Below are 13,803 nucleotides of genomic sequence, written 5' to 3'. Positions count from 1 at the left end.
TAATGGCATGGTTTAAATATGGATTGAAGATATTAGTACAAGGGTGATCCATAAACGGCTTACTTACCAGTCAGATATCAGAACCTTTCATTTAAATATACAGTGTTTTTTATTTTTAACGTAGCTTTAACACTTTGAGTCATATAGCTACGATATCTGCAATGTGGCAGTTTATAGTGATGTCTAGTACTGGGGCAATCTGCTGCAGACACGTGACATCATGTCCACCCATTAACTTTATGCTGACGCCAGTCGGACCAATCCTAACAATAACATCTTAATGGTGAGCGCCAAGCGAGACAGAGGTAAATACCATTTGTATGCCTTTGGTAAGACTCGTTCAGGGTTCAAACCCGTGACCTACGACGTCCGAAACAACGCTCTAACCACTTAGGCCACCAAAGCGGTGGAAATGTATGGATTCCGCTGGTTTCGAAACTCTTCTGACATAAATGATATAAATTTTCAAGGCAAGTTTAAATAACATTCATTATGAAGTATATTGTGATCCGTATGTACATACAAAAATGCGTACGGCCAAATCTTTTAAATGCCAATAAATTTGTCCTACACTTAACACCTGCAACTTCGTTCATTGATACTTCAATAGGTGTATGATTGTGCCAACACGTCTAGAATATTTTCACTACCCTGGATGTTGGGCTCAGGATAATGTGTAATTAAATTTCAATGTGTCTCAAATGTATGAAAATTTGCATATGTGATAAATGACCTAAGTATCAGTACTTGGGCCAGTGGGTTATTCCCCAGTATCTTGCTCTATCCCTACGAACTTAACAAGTGAGTCTTAACATAAACTAATGAGACATCCAGCCTATAATGATATGCAGGAGTATTGAGCAAGAATATGCAAATAATTACAAGGAAGAGTCTTTGTCCATGGTTTTCATCATTACTCGAGGGATTCGGCTTCTGTCGTAACCAGATTACTACCGACATCCACACCTTATGACCACAAATTTATAGAGCATTAAATTACAACTTACTCCGGGATCCATTCCTAACCCCAACGGACAGTTTTAAAACAACCAATCTTCACCCTATAACCAAGCATGTACTTTCTGGGCATAAAAAGTCAAACTTACATTTTGAATTCACTTCTGGCCCATAGGCAATCCTTACATTTGGAGGCCTACCTTAAAGGCTCAAACTTCGGTTAGAGGTCAAAAGGGGGAAGCACGGCGATACACGTTTCACAAACACAGAATTCATGGTTAAAGAAAGCCTATGGAATGTCAATAAATTCAACCAGATTACATATCAATTACAAATATAAAATGTACGATGTGTGGAGTAAAACATATCTAAGCGGAGCCAGGAAAGCACCAACAAGCCAAATGTAAAGGACAGAAGTTAGATGACAGGATGCAGGATCGTGTCTTAAGCTCACATCTCTTTTTGGCATGTTAGTGAAACAAATCTGTATGAATTACTGTGTCATCAGAACACGCTTTACCAGATCTGCAAGGTTGTTGATTCCCAGCCAGTAACTCATCTCTCATTTCTCGTATTTCGTGGCTGTGTATCTCAATTGTCTTTACGTTTTCAGCAAAACCAGATTGTCTGTAGGCTTCCTCTACTGTGCTCTCGTACAGCTTGTCTGGAATGACAGAATTACCAGTGCTAGGATCATCAGATTTATCAAACAAAAGAGGATTGCTTTTAAACGTGTCCATTGGCCTGTTAGTGGACTCTGTCCCAGTGAGGAATATTCACCATCGTGCTACATATCTAACTTTAGCAAAAAACCCTGAATAAAATGTTTCCATTTAATCATTGCTTTTGTTTCCCCAAAATGAATGTAGATAAACTTTCCATAATTTTACCCTAAATGAGTTAAACTAGTCTTCTACTTTTATTTTGATATTCAAAATGCTAAAAATGTAACTAACGTTGCGGCTAAATGTCAGAGTTGTGGATTGTAAAATGGTCAGTACAGTGTATGCATCAATATACATATGAAAACACTTAGCATCGGTAATATTCTTGCCTTTGATTTGTTCATTCACAAATGACATTTCCCTAATAAAATTGTAATAAAACAAAGCGTCTCTCTTACACTACTGTTCTGTTAGAGTTCTCCCAAGAAAATAGTGACGGTAGTGTAATAGATTCACAATATATAACTTGATGTTATTTAGAACAAACACAATATAAACTTATACATTTCAAATTGTGAATTCAACATGTTTCACAAAAGATGATTGACATTATTGTAATGACTGAAATAAGTACATGTCTTTACAGCTTGCTCATTATTATTCACTTATATAATGTAGCCACTGACGTGTTAGACTAATTGCACAGTTAGCAACAAATTTAATGGTTTTTATTGTGGTCTTTAACGCATATAGTGTACAATTGCTACACGATCACGGGCAAGCATTATTTCATCTGTGTACGTTTAATCTACTTACAAAACATTAACTATTCACCTCACTTGAATACTTGCATCTATTTATGTGTAATAGGAGATACCTTGTGCTTTAATATGCAGTTTTTTTTATAGATTGTGTGAGAGTATTAGATTATTAACATGGGATTAAGCTTTTAGATTTCAACGGAATGTAGCCGAAAAATGCTTTGATCTGAAATTCATTCAGGCATATATATATATATATATATATATATATATATATATATATATATATATATATATATATATATATATATATATGTATGCTGTAATGTTTATTTAAGTTGTATTGTTTGTTGGCTTTTCTTAATGAGTAAGTATATGTTGTGTACATCTCTATTTTAGAATTGACCTTATCCAAAATCAGGTTAAAAGTGTACCTGATTTATTTTTTAAACAGCATAATACATTGATAATATTGCTCTATGAGTGCAGATTAAATATTCTGATCATTATCAATGGAAGTAGACATTTATTTGGGTCTGTATTTAGGATATCAGATTTCCACTTGGAAATTCTTAAACTAAATAACAACTTTTAGTGTTTTATAAAAGGAAACTAACCTACATCTTAGCTCTATTATTGTGACTAGCTTTTTATATTAAGCCTTTACTTGAAAAAGTAAGTTTTCTAGCATAACATCTGAAGCAGGATCTATCTTATTGTTGTGTTCGTTTTTTCATTTGGCTGGTTTTATTTATTCAAATTATTATTCAATAGAATTAGAATGTGCTTAATTATATTCGTACGCTGGAACATTCATTTGGAATAATAGTGAATTCAAACAAGAACATTATGGATTATATTATTTTGATACATCCAAAAACAGTACATCACATTCCAAGCCACTGACAAATTAGCACGTTAGAGCCGACAGGCACATCAAAACATAGTGGAACTTATTCGGAATAACACTAGTATTCAGTAGGATCTCCATGCATTTGGAATTATGAATATTTGGAATTAAATACACAATACCGGAAGTTATCTTTTGAATTTCACTTTGTATTCTAGAGACTTTTGTTGAATGTTAAAATCTTGTCGGTTTCCACTTTTTTCTGTTATTTGTATATATGTATGCCCATACTGAAAAGCAATTGTGGTACACCTTTTCGTCCGTTGTTCTTTAAATTTTATGTCTGTCTCATGGAATTTAAGCATGATCTTTGCTAAAATTATAAACGCTTTTGCTACTTTGTGCACATTTTCGATGGAAATATTATGGGTTCGCTTTCATAGGTGCAATGAGATCAGTTGGTGGGTACTCATGTACATTACTGTTTTATTTGTGTTTCATTCTTTGTGTATATTTTTCAGACAATTTCATATAAGCATAAAAGGAGCTATACGTTGTAATTAGTTTTTATTGATAAGGATACTTAGAATGTACATTATTGCAATTGCCAATAGGGGACAAATATTTAATCACAGTCACTTAATCAAGAATTCGTTTTTGTAAATTATCTGCAAATGACAAAGTCGAAGACATTTAGAATCTATTTTTACACAATTCCTGTAAATGCACACGACAGAAGATAAATAGCCTTATTCACAGCATTGTGGTTACATACGTTACAGATTAATAACTTCAACTGTACAGCAATATTTAGGATATGAATTCAAAACTAAATAATATTTTTTGAAAAGTGTCATTTTAGGTCAAATTTTGAAAAATAACAGCGATTATATTGCTTGTTCTACTGGAAGTTGATTGTTTACTTCCACCAACGTAATCAATGTATCACAATCAATTAGAATCACGATGCATAGTTTTCTACCAGGTTCATTTAAAGTAATATGACCAAGAATAATGGTGCAATGACAAAGATGGGTTCATAATCGTTAACTACTCTTGAAAATCAGATGTTGATTTTCTACAACTTATGTATAAATGGATTATTCTCTGCTGAAGATTATTCAAGATGTGATCACCATGTATTTCATTTCTCGTATGATGTGTATAAACGTATGTAGCTGTGTCACTGTGACCCATACATTGTTGCACATTGCTAAAACACCTTTCTTGACATGTCGAAATGTTACACGTGCAATACGTACCTCGGTGAACAGACTTGTGTCTATATTGCTCTCGCTTTGAAGCATGATGACACTGGACTAAGACCGTTGAGATACTTCTTGATTACTTTGTGGACCGCTCCGGTGGCTCAGTGGTTAGAGCGTTTTCCTCGGATGTGGGAGGTTTCGGGTTAGAACCCGGACGAGTCATACCAGAGACGTTTGAAAATGGTACTAGCAGCTGCCTCGCTTGGCCGTCAGCATTAAGAGGTTACTATTAGAACTGGTCGACCTGGTGTCAGGATAATGTGACTGTGTGGGACATGATACTACATACTGCGGCATGCATGATGCCACAGTGCTAGACATCACTGTAAACTGACACACTGCAGACATCGTCGTGATATAACAGAAATATTGTAAAGCTACGTTAGACAAACACACATACACACACCATTCGCGAATACAATGTACCATGCTTGGTTAAATTAAACTGGGGGGAGATTGCATTGTTAAGGGGTGCAGAGAGCTAAGTTCAAAAATATTCCCTGCCAAAATATACGGATAAAGTTCCCAGTGACACTAATTAAAAGCAAATTTAGCTACTGTTCGTTTCCTTCAAGAGTTCACACGACTGTCCAATTATCTTTGCATACAGTTCATTGGCTGGCTCGATTTAAAACCATCGGACATAACTCATATTTACTGGTGCTGAAAACACAAGATATTGTCATCATAAATGTCAGAAAACTTGCATGCAATGTTAAGTCACTAAAAAGACAAATCATATATGTACAATATTCTAAGATTCGCTTAAATGTGAATGACAAATGCGTTGTTTAAGTACAATATCTTTATCATCTAACCGTTTGGTCAACACATTTATTATAGTAAAGCCGATATACTTATCGTTACTGTTATGGACACACTTGTTTACAAAAATAATTTATTGACTTTCTGTTTTGGTAAGAAAATGGCATTAATGACTTTCAGTTATTGTTTGAGAAGGGAGAGCAAATGGAGAGTAATCGACACGTGATCCATACATGAATAAATTTGCACACGTGAAAAGAAATTGATTTGTAGCTGTTTTCTAGTTTAGGGTTGTATACCTGTATCCGTATCATTGTTTCAGCTGCGGAATTAATTACCAAAGTTTACATACCTCAGGTACATATAATGGTAGGGCAATGCTGAAATATTATTTAAAATGCAGCTTTCGTCACAAAGTACGGAATGTACACCATATTTACACCGCTGAAGGATCATTTTTTCACAGATAGTTCGCTTTGTATGACTGTCAACAGTTAAGTCATTAAGTTACCATTGTTTATGATAAACTGGAGATTGACTAGAACCAGCTTGGATGTAAACAAACTATACTCATTCTTACAACTTTAATCTCTTAGAATTTATAGATATTTAGAAACCTACAAAGCATATAAATCGCACGTCTCTGATATAATACCCCTTATCATGCTGGACATTTGTCTTCCTCTTGTAAATATTAATCAATATATTATACCTTCCCAGTCTTGAATGAAGCACCGAGTTCCAACTGAATCAAGAGCCACCAGGAAACATTTCAATAAACTCGTGCTTATAAGTTATTGACAATAAAAAAATAGCTTGCGACCAGGTTAGTCCAATAATCCTTGGTCATGTGACCCACGCCAAACAATAAGTGGGAACGAGCATTACCTTTCACAGGAATCTCGTGCTGAGAAATTATCATTGTTGACGAGATGATTAATAGATAATTATGAACATCGCATGACTAAGTTATTCATTTCTTTTGATTATGTATTAACTTGCATTTTCTAATTAATGCAGTTCAAAGTAACTGATATTTTGTAAGTTTATTTATTTTGGAAAAGCAAAATGAAGTGCGAGAAAATATTCATCCATTCAAATGACTGTTTTCAACCGATTATATGAAACCTTTAGTAGTCTTTATACAAGCCTTCGTAAATATTAATCATCACTCAGAAAATAGGTTCAGATGAAATTTATCTCGACGACAAAATTGTGTCCCTGTTTTTAATAAAAGTTTGGTTTTTGCAATTGATTTTGTACCTTATACATTTTAATGAACCCACATACATACCTGCATATCCGGGGTCCCGAGTGGCCGAGTGGTCTAAAGCGCTCTTCGTTACGGATCACTGCCGTCTCACCTCTGTCTGCGTGGGTTCGAGTCTAGGATTCGACCAATGTGGGTATGTGAGAAAGCTTGCCAGTAGCTTCTCGTGGGTCGGTGGTTCTTCCCGGGGTTTTCCCGGGTTCTTCCTCCACCATTAATACTGGCCGCCATACATAGCCTATCGTGTGCTGAAAAATGGCGTTAAACCCAACAACAACAACAACAACCTGCATATCCATATACATATCTAAAAAATACAAACAAATTTACAGATATATATACATAAATACCAGCTGCAGAATGGAACAAAGTACATAAAAAGATAAAAAGAACATTTCCATAGCATGTGATAGTAAAACGAGTTACTTAAAACCAAATATTAAATTTTGCTTTAATATTGTTTTTCTTTTATTTACAAAAAGTTGTTTAAAATCTGCTCGAAAAGTTATTATTATTTTCAACTCTACAAATCAGAGGGTACTGATTGAAAGTCACGTGCGTAAATATTTTGTAAAGAAAATGTGTCAGGCGGCATTACACACATATATAATTACGTTGTTAAATGCCGAGTCATTGATATCGAAACTGTACCAATGAATATACATATTTATCCTGAATTACAGCTGATTCAGCCAGAGAAGGCGTTCTGAATAGGTGAGAATACACATTAGATGGAAGAATATATGTGATCATAAACACAAATACGTAACTCATGTTGAGAAAACATCAAATCTAGGCCGCAGTGACTGCTTTGGTTGTAAGGGTGCAGTAGCACATTTATCACACATCAAGTCTGAAATTAAACAATACGTGAACAAAGACTTTCAACAGTCAATAAAGGATGAAATGAAGGTCAAAAAGTTCTCTCTGAATAAATGGATGTAAAACTTATTCCTCCTGAAGAGCTTACCAATATACAATGACTAGTTGAATGCCAACGAACTCTTTGTTGCTCCAGTTCAGTTGGTATCCGTTAGTCTCGCTAGAAGATGGAACTGCGCCATCAGAGATGTCCCGGTTGGTGGTTGTGCAGCGTCTGCTATGGCTATGCAGTCCAATGCGGGAGTGGCAGTCCCTGCTGAGCTTGCTGAATTTGAATGTTGCGTCTGGTGTTGGTTGGAGCTGCTTCTTCTACCTCTGCGATTGTCTTTCATCCGCTAGCAAGCGTAGCTTGTCCTCTCCGGTTTTCATACCAGTGATGAGAGCATGTTGCCAGCTTGATCTGTCTAGAGCGAGGTCTTCCCAGGTATTGACATCGATATCAAGGGCTTTCATGTCGTGCTTGGAGACATCCTTGAAGCGGAGATGTGGCCGTCCGATCGACCTTTTGCCAGAGGCGAGTTCCGTCCGTCATCCACCCGACGGATATGGCCCAGCCATCTGATGCGATGTTGGCGGAGGATTGTGATCATGCTGGGAATCTTGGCACGCTCGAGCACCTCGTTGTTTGTTACTCGATCGCTCCAGGTGATCCCGAGTATGCGTCGGAGGCATAGCATGTGAAAGGCGATCAGTCTTTTCTCTTGTGAGGCGTACAGAGTCCAGGTTTCACTGGTGTACATGAGAGTGCTTAGCACCCAGGCACGCTACACGGTGAACTTATTGTTCAGGCTCAGCATGCTGTTGTTCCACACTCTCTGCGACAACCTCGAGAGAGTTGCTGAAGCCATTCCGATCAGCTTGTTGTACTCAGCATCGAGAGAGAGGTTATTTGTGATGGTAGAGCCAAGGTACATGAACTGACTCACCACCTCAAGTTCGTAGTTGTTGATGATGATGCTTGGGGGGTCCGCGTCCTGAACCATCACGTTTGTTTTCTTTAGGCTTATGGTTAACCCAAACTCATCGCATGCTTTACCAAAGCGGGCCATCAGGCGCTGAAGCTCAGCTTCTGGGTGAGTGGTTAGAGCAGCATGTCCCTGATGGTTACTTCACGCACTTTGGTCTTTGTCTTCAGTCGTGCAAGGTTGAAAAGTCTGCCGTCTGATCACGTGTGCAGGTAAATCCCTTCTGTGGACGTCCCAAAGGGATGATTGAACAGGACTGCGAAGAAGATGCCGAAGAGCGTGGGGGCAAGGAAACAGCCCTGTTTAACTCCACTGCGGATGTCAAAGGGGCCGGATGTTGAGCCATCGTACTGCACTGTGCCTTTCATGTCATCGTGGAAGGACTGGATCATGCTTAGCAGCTTTGGAGGGCAACCAATTTTCGCCAGGATTGTGCAGAGTCCGTCTCTGTTGACCAGATCGAATGCCTTGGTGAGGTCTATAAAGGCCAGGAAGAGGGGTCTGTGTTGTTCTCTGCATGGTTCTTGCAGTTGACTGACAGAGAAGATCATATAGATTGTGGACCTCTCTGTGCGGAACCCGTACTGCGACTCAGGGTAAACTCTGTCAGCAAGCGTCTACAGTCTGTTCAGGATGACGCGTGCGAAAACGTTACCTACGATGCTGGGAAGTGATATGCCCCTGTAGTTTTTGCAGTCGCTTCTGTCGCCCTTGTTCTTGTACAGTGTTATGATGTTAGCGTCTCTCATGTCCTGAGGCACTGCACCCTCGTCCCAGCTCTGGCAGAGGAGGTCGTGACGGTGTGTGAGCAGCACGCGACGACAACCGTACTTGATGAGTTCTGCTGTGATGCCATCCTTCCCTGGGGCTTTACCTAGGTACAGTTTCTCTAAGGCCATCTTTAGTTCGTCTACAGTACGTTTCTCGTCCAGTTCGGCAATGAGACTCAGGTTTTCAATGGCGTTGAGGGCATCATTGGTCACGTGGTTTTCTTTGGAGTACAGTTCGGAGTAGTATTCCACCCAACTCTCCATCTGCTTGCCCTTGTTGTGGATGGTATCGCCTGTGGCAGACCTCATTGTTGCTCCAATAAAATAGAAGGAATACTTTCTGACACTAATATATCGCTTAAAATCAATAGCTATATACTATCATGAATCGAAAACTATAGCTACCGCATTATTACATTACTTAATTTTTAAAAAGCAATTATACAATGATTTACATTTTTATATTGTTTTACATCGCTTCTGGAGTCATTATTTGCTTTATTTCATTCCAATTCATACAAGTAAAGTCTTGTATATTAGTCTTATTCCGCTCAAAATAAATTATCTTTCTGACATTTGTTTTAGATTCACACACACACACACACACACAAATAAAATCGCAGCTTCCGCATAATTTAGACTATCATTAATGCACTCGCGTTTTACTCAACATGTTGAACCAGCTACATTTTCTCTGTATTTCGAAACATATTTTCTACATTGTTGGTGCTTGAAGAAGAAGTTGGCGCATGCCCTGGCTCCCAGATCTTTAGCAGACCAAATCAGGTATCACTGGAATAAACATCTGTCTAACGTCCTTGTTTTAGTGTTCTGGATTTGCGGTAGGTTTTGACATAAAAGCGATCCTGGGGGAGTTGAAAAAATTAAAATGTCTGATGCTGCACAGTCAACGGCCATTGTGGTCATCAGGTTTGGTATATTATGATCAGTAGATCCGAATTCTCCACCTTTCTTTCTTTAGAAACTGAAAAATGAAAACGCTAGCCAATTTTTTTTTTTTGATAACACATGGCGATCGTATTCTGTACAAAATCTTTCTTTTATTTGTTTTCTTGTTCTATCATTTTGTCAAACAGTACAACATTCTGGGCATTAGTCAAGGGAAGTAAAGCTGTCAAAGATTTGGACGCCCTGTCTAATTTTTACGGTATATTCCAAGAATTCGGTTGGAGTACATTTTACTGGAGAAATTGGTTTTCGATCTGCATTAAATATTGTGTAAATGCTGGAAGATTTTACTTTTTGAAGCTTTTCTTCAAAATTTGACTTTATAAGTGTTTGATGTCCAGGGGATGTAATGACCTTTTGCCCATCTGATTATAGTTGATGTCTACTTGTAACCTTGGAATTTCCGTTCGATGTTTTTTGTGACCTGTCAGAAAATCATTATATTTTTGTTTCAAGGAGAGTTCTTGTTAGAAACGATATGTTCTGGATAATGTTGATCACTTTTATAAATGTGAAAGATGTAATCTGTGCTGTGAATTAAAAGGTCACCCAAACATGACATCGTATGAACTCCCAAACTTACGACATACATACAAGCATGCATATATTTCAGCTAGATCAAGTCTCGACACTACATGATCTATATGATAAGGTAACTTGTCAAACAGTTATCATTTCATGTGTATGATATAGCCAATGAGGCGTTTAATGTCCATTTTCACCAAACAAAACAAACTGTGTAACATCTTTGTGTAGAAACCAATCGCACTTACCCTTACTCAATGTGTATTTGCTACAGTAGGATGGTTGAGGGCTGTGCTGTCACCATAGAATGAAGTAAGAAACAAAATGACTTAGGTCTGGGGCACCAAAGATTGAAGGTGAAAAGAAAAAAAGTTAGTGTGAGTCCTCCATAAGGCAACTCTAATGACGTTACTCAAAGAGAAGGTGATTCTAGAAAACTCAAAATGTAGCAATAGTCCAAGCATTATGAATTGTAATTCTCATGACTAAAATTATCCCTTGTCTATGTTGTACTGATAAGCTCTCTTGGCAAAAAAAGAGAAAACATAATCACATTTACCATTCAGCTGTGAACAATACTTTTCCAATGGCAAGGTATGAAGCTCTCTCTCTCTTGTTGACGTTGACGCTAAGCAGATATTGATAACAATATCAAGAGTATGATAAGGGTAGCGTTTTCCAAGGAAACGTCATTCTAAGGTTCATAAGAGGGGCTTGACAACGCACGAGGAACAAAATAAAAATTCCATCTGGACATTAATGTGCAAGATACGGGTGTGATAAGATCAAACAAGGATTTTCCCACACAGTTACAGAACCCCTAGAAAACGTACTGGTATTAGAAAGGACATCCTAAATAATATATAAAATTCTGCATCTGTTTTTGAAGCGAAAAGCTATGATCAGTGTGTTTACTACTTTACCAATTGCATAAGATTCTCAACCTTGTCTTGTAAACAGTTGACCGATATATTATCCTAGCCCATAAATTGAATCCTAAATAAAATTTGGAACCTTGCTAGAAAACTGATCCTCACGCATCAATCACTCGAGAATGGGTCAAGCACGAAGGTGCAGAACACCGGTTGTTGGGGAGGAAAGATCCTCTGTGCTGTGGCAGAAGGGTTATCCTCAATAGTAAGCTTTTAGCCACGTCTATGAGCATCGCCAGTTGGTCCTTCAATTACGACCATTGATTCCAGCGTGGTGGGGTGAGGCGGGCTTCCAGTGAGAGCCTAGAGGAAGAAGATCCCGATTTAGTAGAGCACCAGCAGAATGATTTTGAAAGGTGTAAACGATTACGAGTACAGACGATCCATTTTAAAATGAAAGCTTCCACTGCCCAGACCTTCAGGTCTGGTACAAGAGCGATATAAGGAGAGAGCTTCCTGTTCAGTGCAGTATCGAATAAATTCACTAAGGATTTCACCTAATCTGGGTACATTCATCACTATATGTTTGTTTAGCCAATGTTTTTCTTCTCAATTATTCCTCCTCTGATAATACTTGTTTTCCATGATGATTAATCAGTTTTAATCGCCAATTATCGCGTGACCTTTACCTTATCCAAAATGAGGCTTCTGTACGCGCCATTTGATACAATCGGACAACACGGTTTAATTGCATGAACATAAGTTTGTAGTTTCGTGTTGTTTAAACACAGTGATGAGTACGACAAACATTATTCGGTGGACGGTGTACGTTTTGGCATACTCTTTTGTTAAAAGAGCAACAGAGGTGCATGACGTTCCGGCAAACATGATAAACATTCCGTAGCTTCAAAGATTAAGGTGTGTATTTTTGGAAGAAAGGACAACTGGATCAGATGTATATAACTTGAAATTAGCCGATTTAATCAGAGAGGTAATGCAGAGGGTCCTGCGCTTAAATTTCCCATGTCTTCACAACGTCAAACTAAAAATAAAATAAATTTTACCGGACTGTAACCCAGGAGTTTAACCCACAGTTGTACAAGTGATTATTCTACAGACAACTTTCAGTGAGGATCACAAATCTCAGTCTATTCAGAATGTCCGCTGCAATATTCCTTTTACCAGGAATATGGCGGACTCGAAGAGTTATCTCCTCGCAGCTTTAAAATTAAAGGAAATTTTTCAAAATCATTAAAATGGAAAAAATAAAAACAAATATCATCCCTACTTTCAAACGCGAACTACTTAGTTTGAAGTTATTTAAGTAAAAATGTAAAATTAATGTACATAATGGCTGCCGTCGAGATTACCGATTTGGATTAGTGTTTTGTGTGTGGGCTATGATGTATGCAAGATTATTTTTTGGGTATTTTGTTTAAATATTTCAGATGATATGGATTATATCGTGAAACTACTATTCAATCTGGAGATTGAAGTAAAGGAGATGAAGCATGTGAATATATAGCATATGCAACGTCGAAAGAGGCCTCAACAATAGTTTCCCCCGACTTTAAAGAAGTTGAAATTATAAACAGTACATACATAAACTATTATACAAGCCGACAGTTGATTTATTCCCTGAGATTCATTTAAAAATAGTTTATGCAGCAATTAGAAGTTTTCATCTCAAGGGGATCGATAAGAATAATGCTTGGTTGTACTAAATAAATCTGTTTAATATTCTTTTTCGCGCCTGATATTTGGTCAAAGTAAATGTAGAAATCAAATATGTTAAATTACGTTATAAGATAAATAACATTATACAAATTTTCGGTTCCACTAATTGAAATAATTAAGCGGTAGAATTAATTAAACTGATGAAAGTTTACAAAATTGTGAAGGATTGGTGATAAATTGGCTAACCGATATTGCTATTTACATCTCGTAAATGATCATAAATTGAAATTTCAGTCACTGTCTCGAAAATCCAAATAAGTTCGACATATGATTTACACCCGACAAACATTGCATTTACTGCACTGAGAAAAAGCAACATGACAGTATGCAAATACATGGAGATTTCTGTGTTTCCCTAGGCCTTGGTACAAGCAGATTATGCAGGGAAATTTCTTATTGAAAGATAACTCGGAATACGAGAGGAAGGGTTTTACCAAAATTTTAATAATAGGAAAATTATTGCCTAAAGATACAGTTATTCCGCAATGTTGTCGGAAATACAATTGAGAAAAGATGATGTCTCTTTAAGGATCCAAATACCGCACAT

General features: G+C 37.3%; 1 protein-coding gene across 2 annotated transcripts in view; it reads right to left on the bottom strand.

Moving 5' to 3' along the window:
• Window positions 1-13,803, bottom strand: part of LOC149797249 (procathepsin L-like) — a 133,101-nt gene that overhangs the window by 56,934 nt on the left and 62,364 nt on the right. The window lies entirely within an intron of this gene.

The sequence above is a fragment of the Sinohyriopsis cumingii genome, chromosome 6 (assembly GCF_028554795.1).
Source record: "Sinohyriopsis cumingii isolate HCF-2022 chromosome 6, ASM2855479v2, whole genome shotgun sequence".
Classification (NCBI taxonomy): domain Eukaryota; kingdom Metazoa; phylum Mollusca; class Bivalvia; order Unionida; family Unionidae; genus Sinohyriopsis; species Sinohyriopsis cumingii.
The sequence above is the reverse complement of the archived record's forward strand: the minus strand, read 5'-3'. Positions and strand labels throughout refer to the sequence as shown.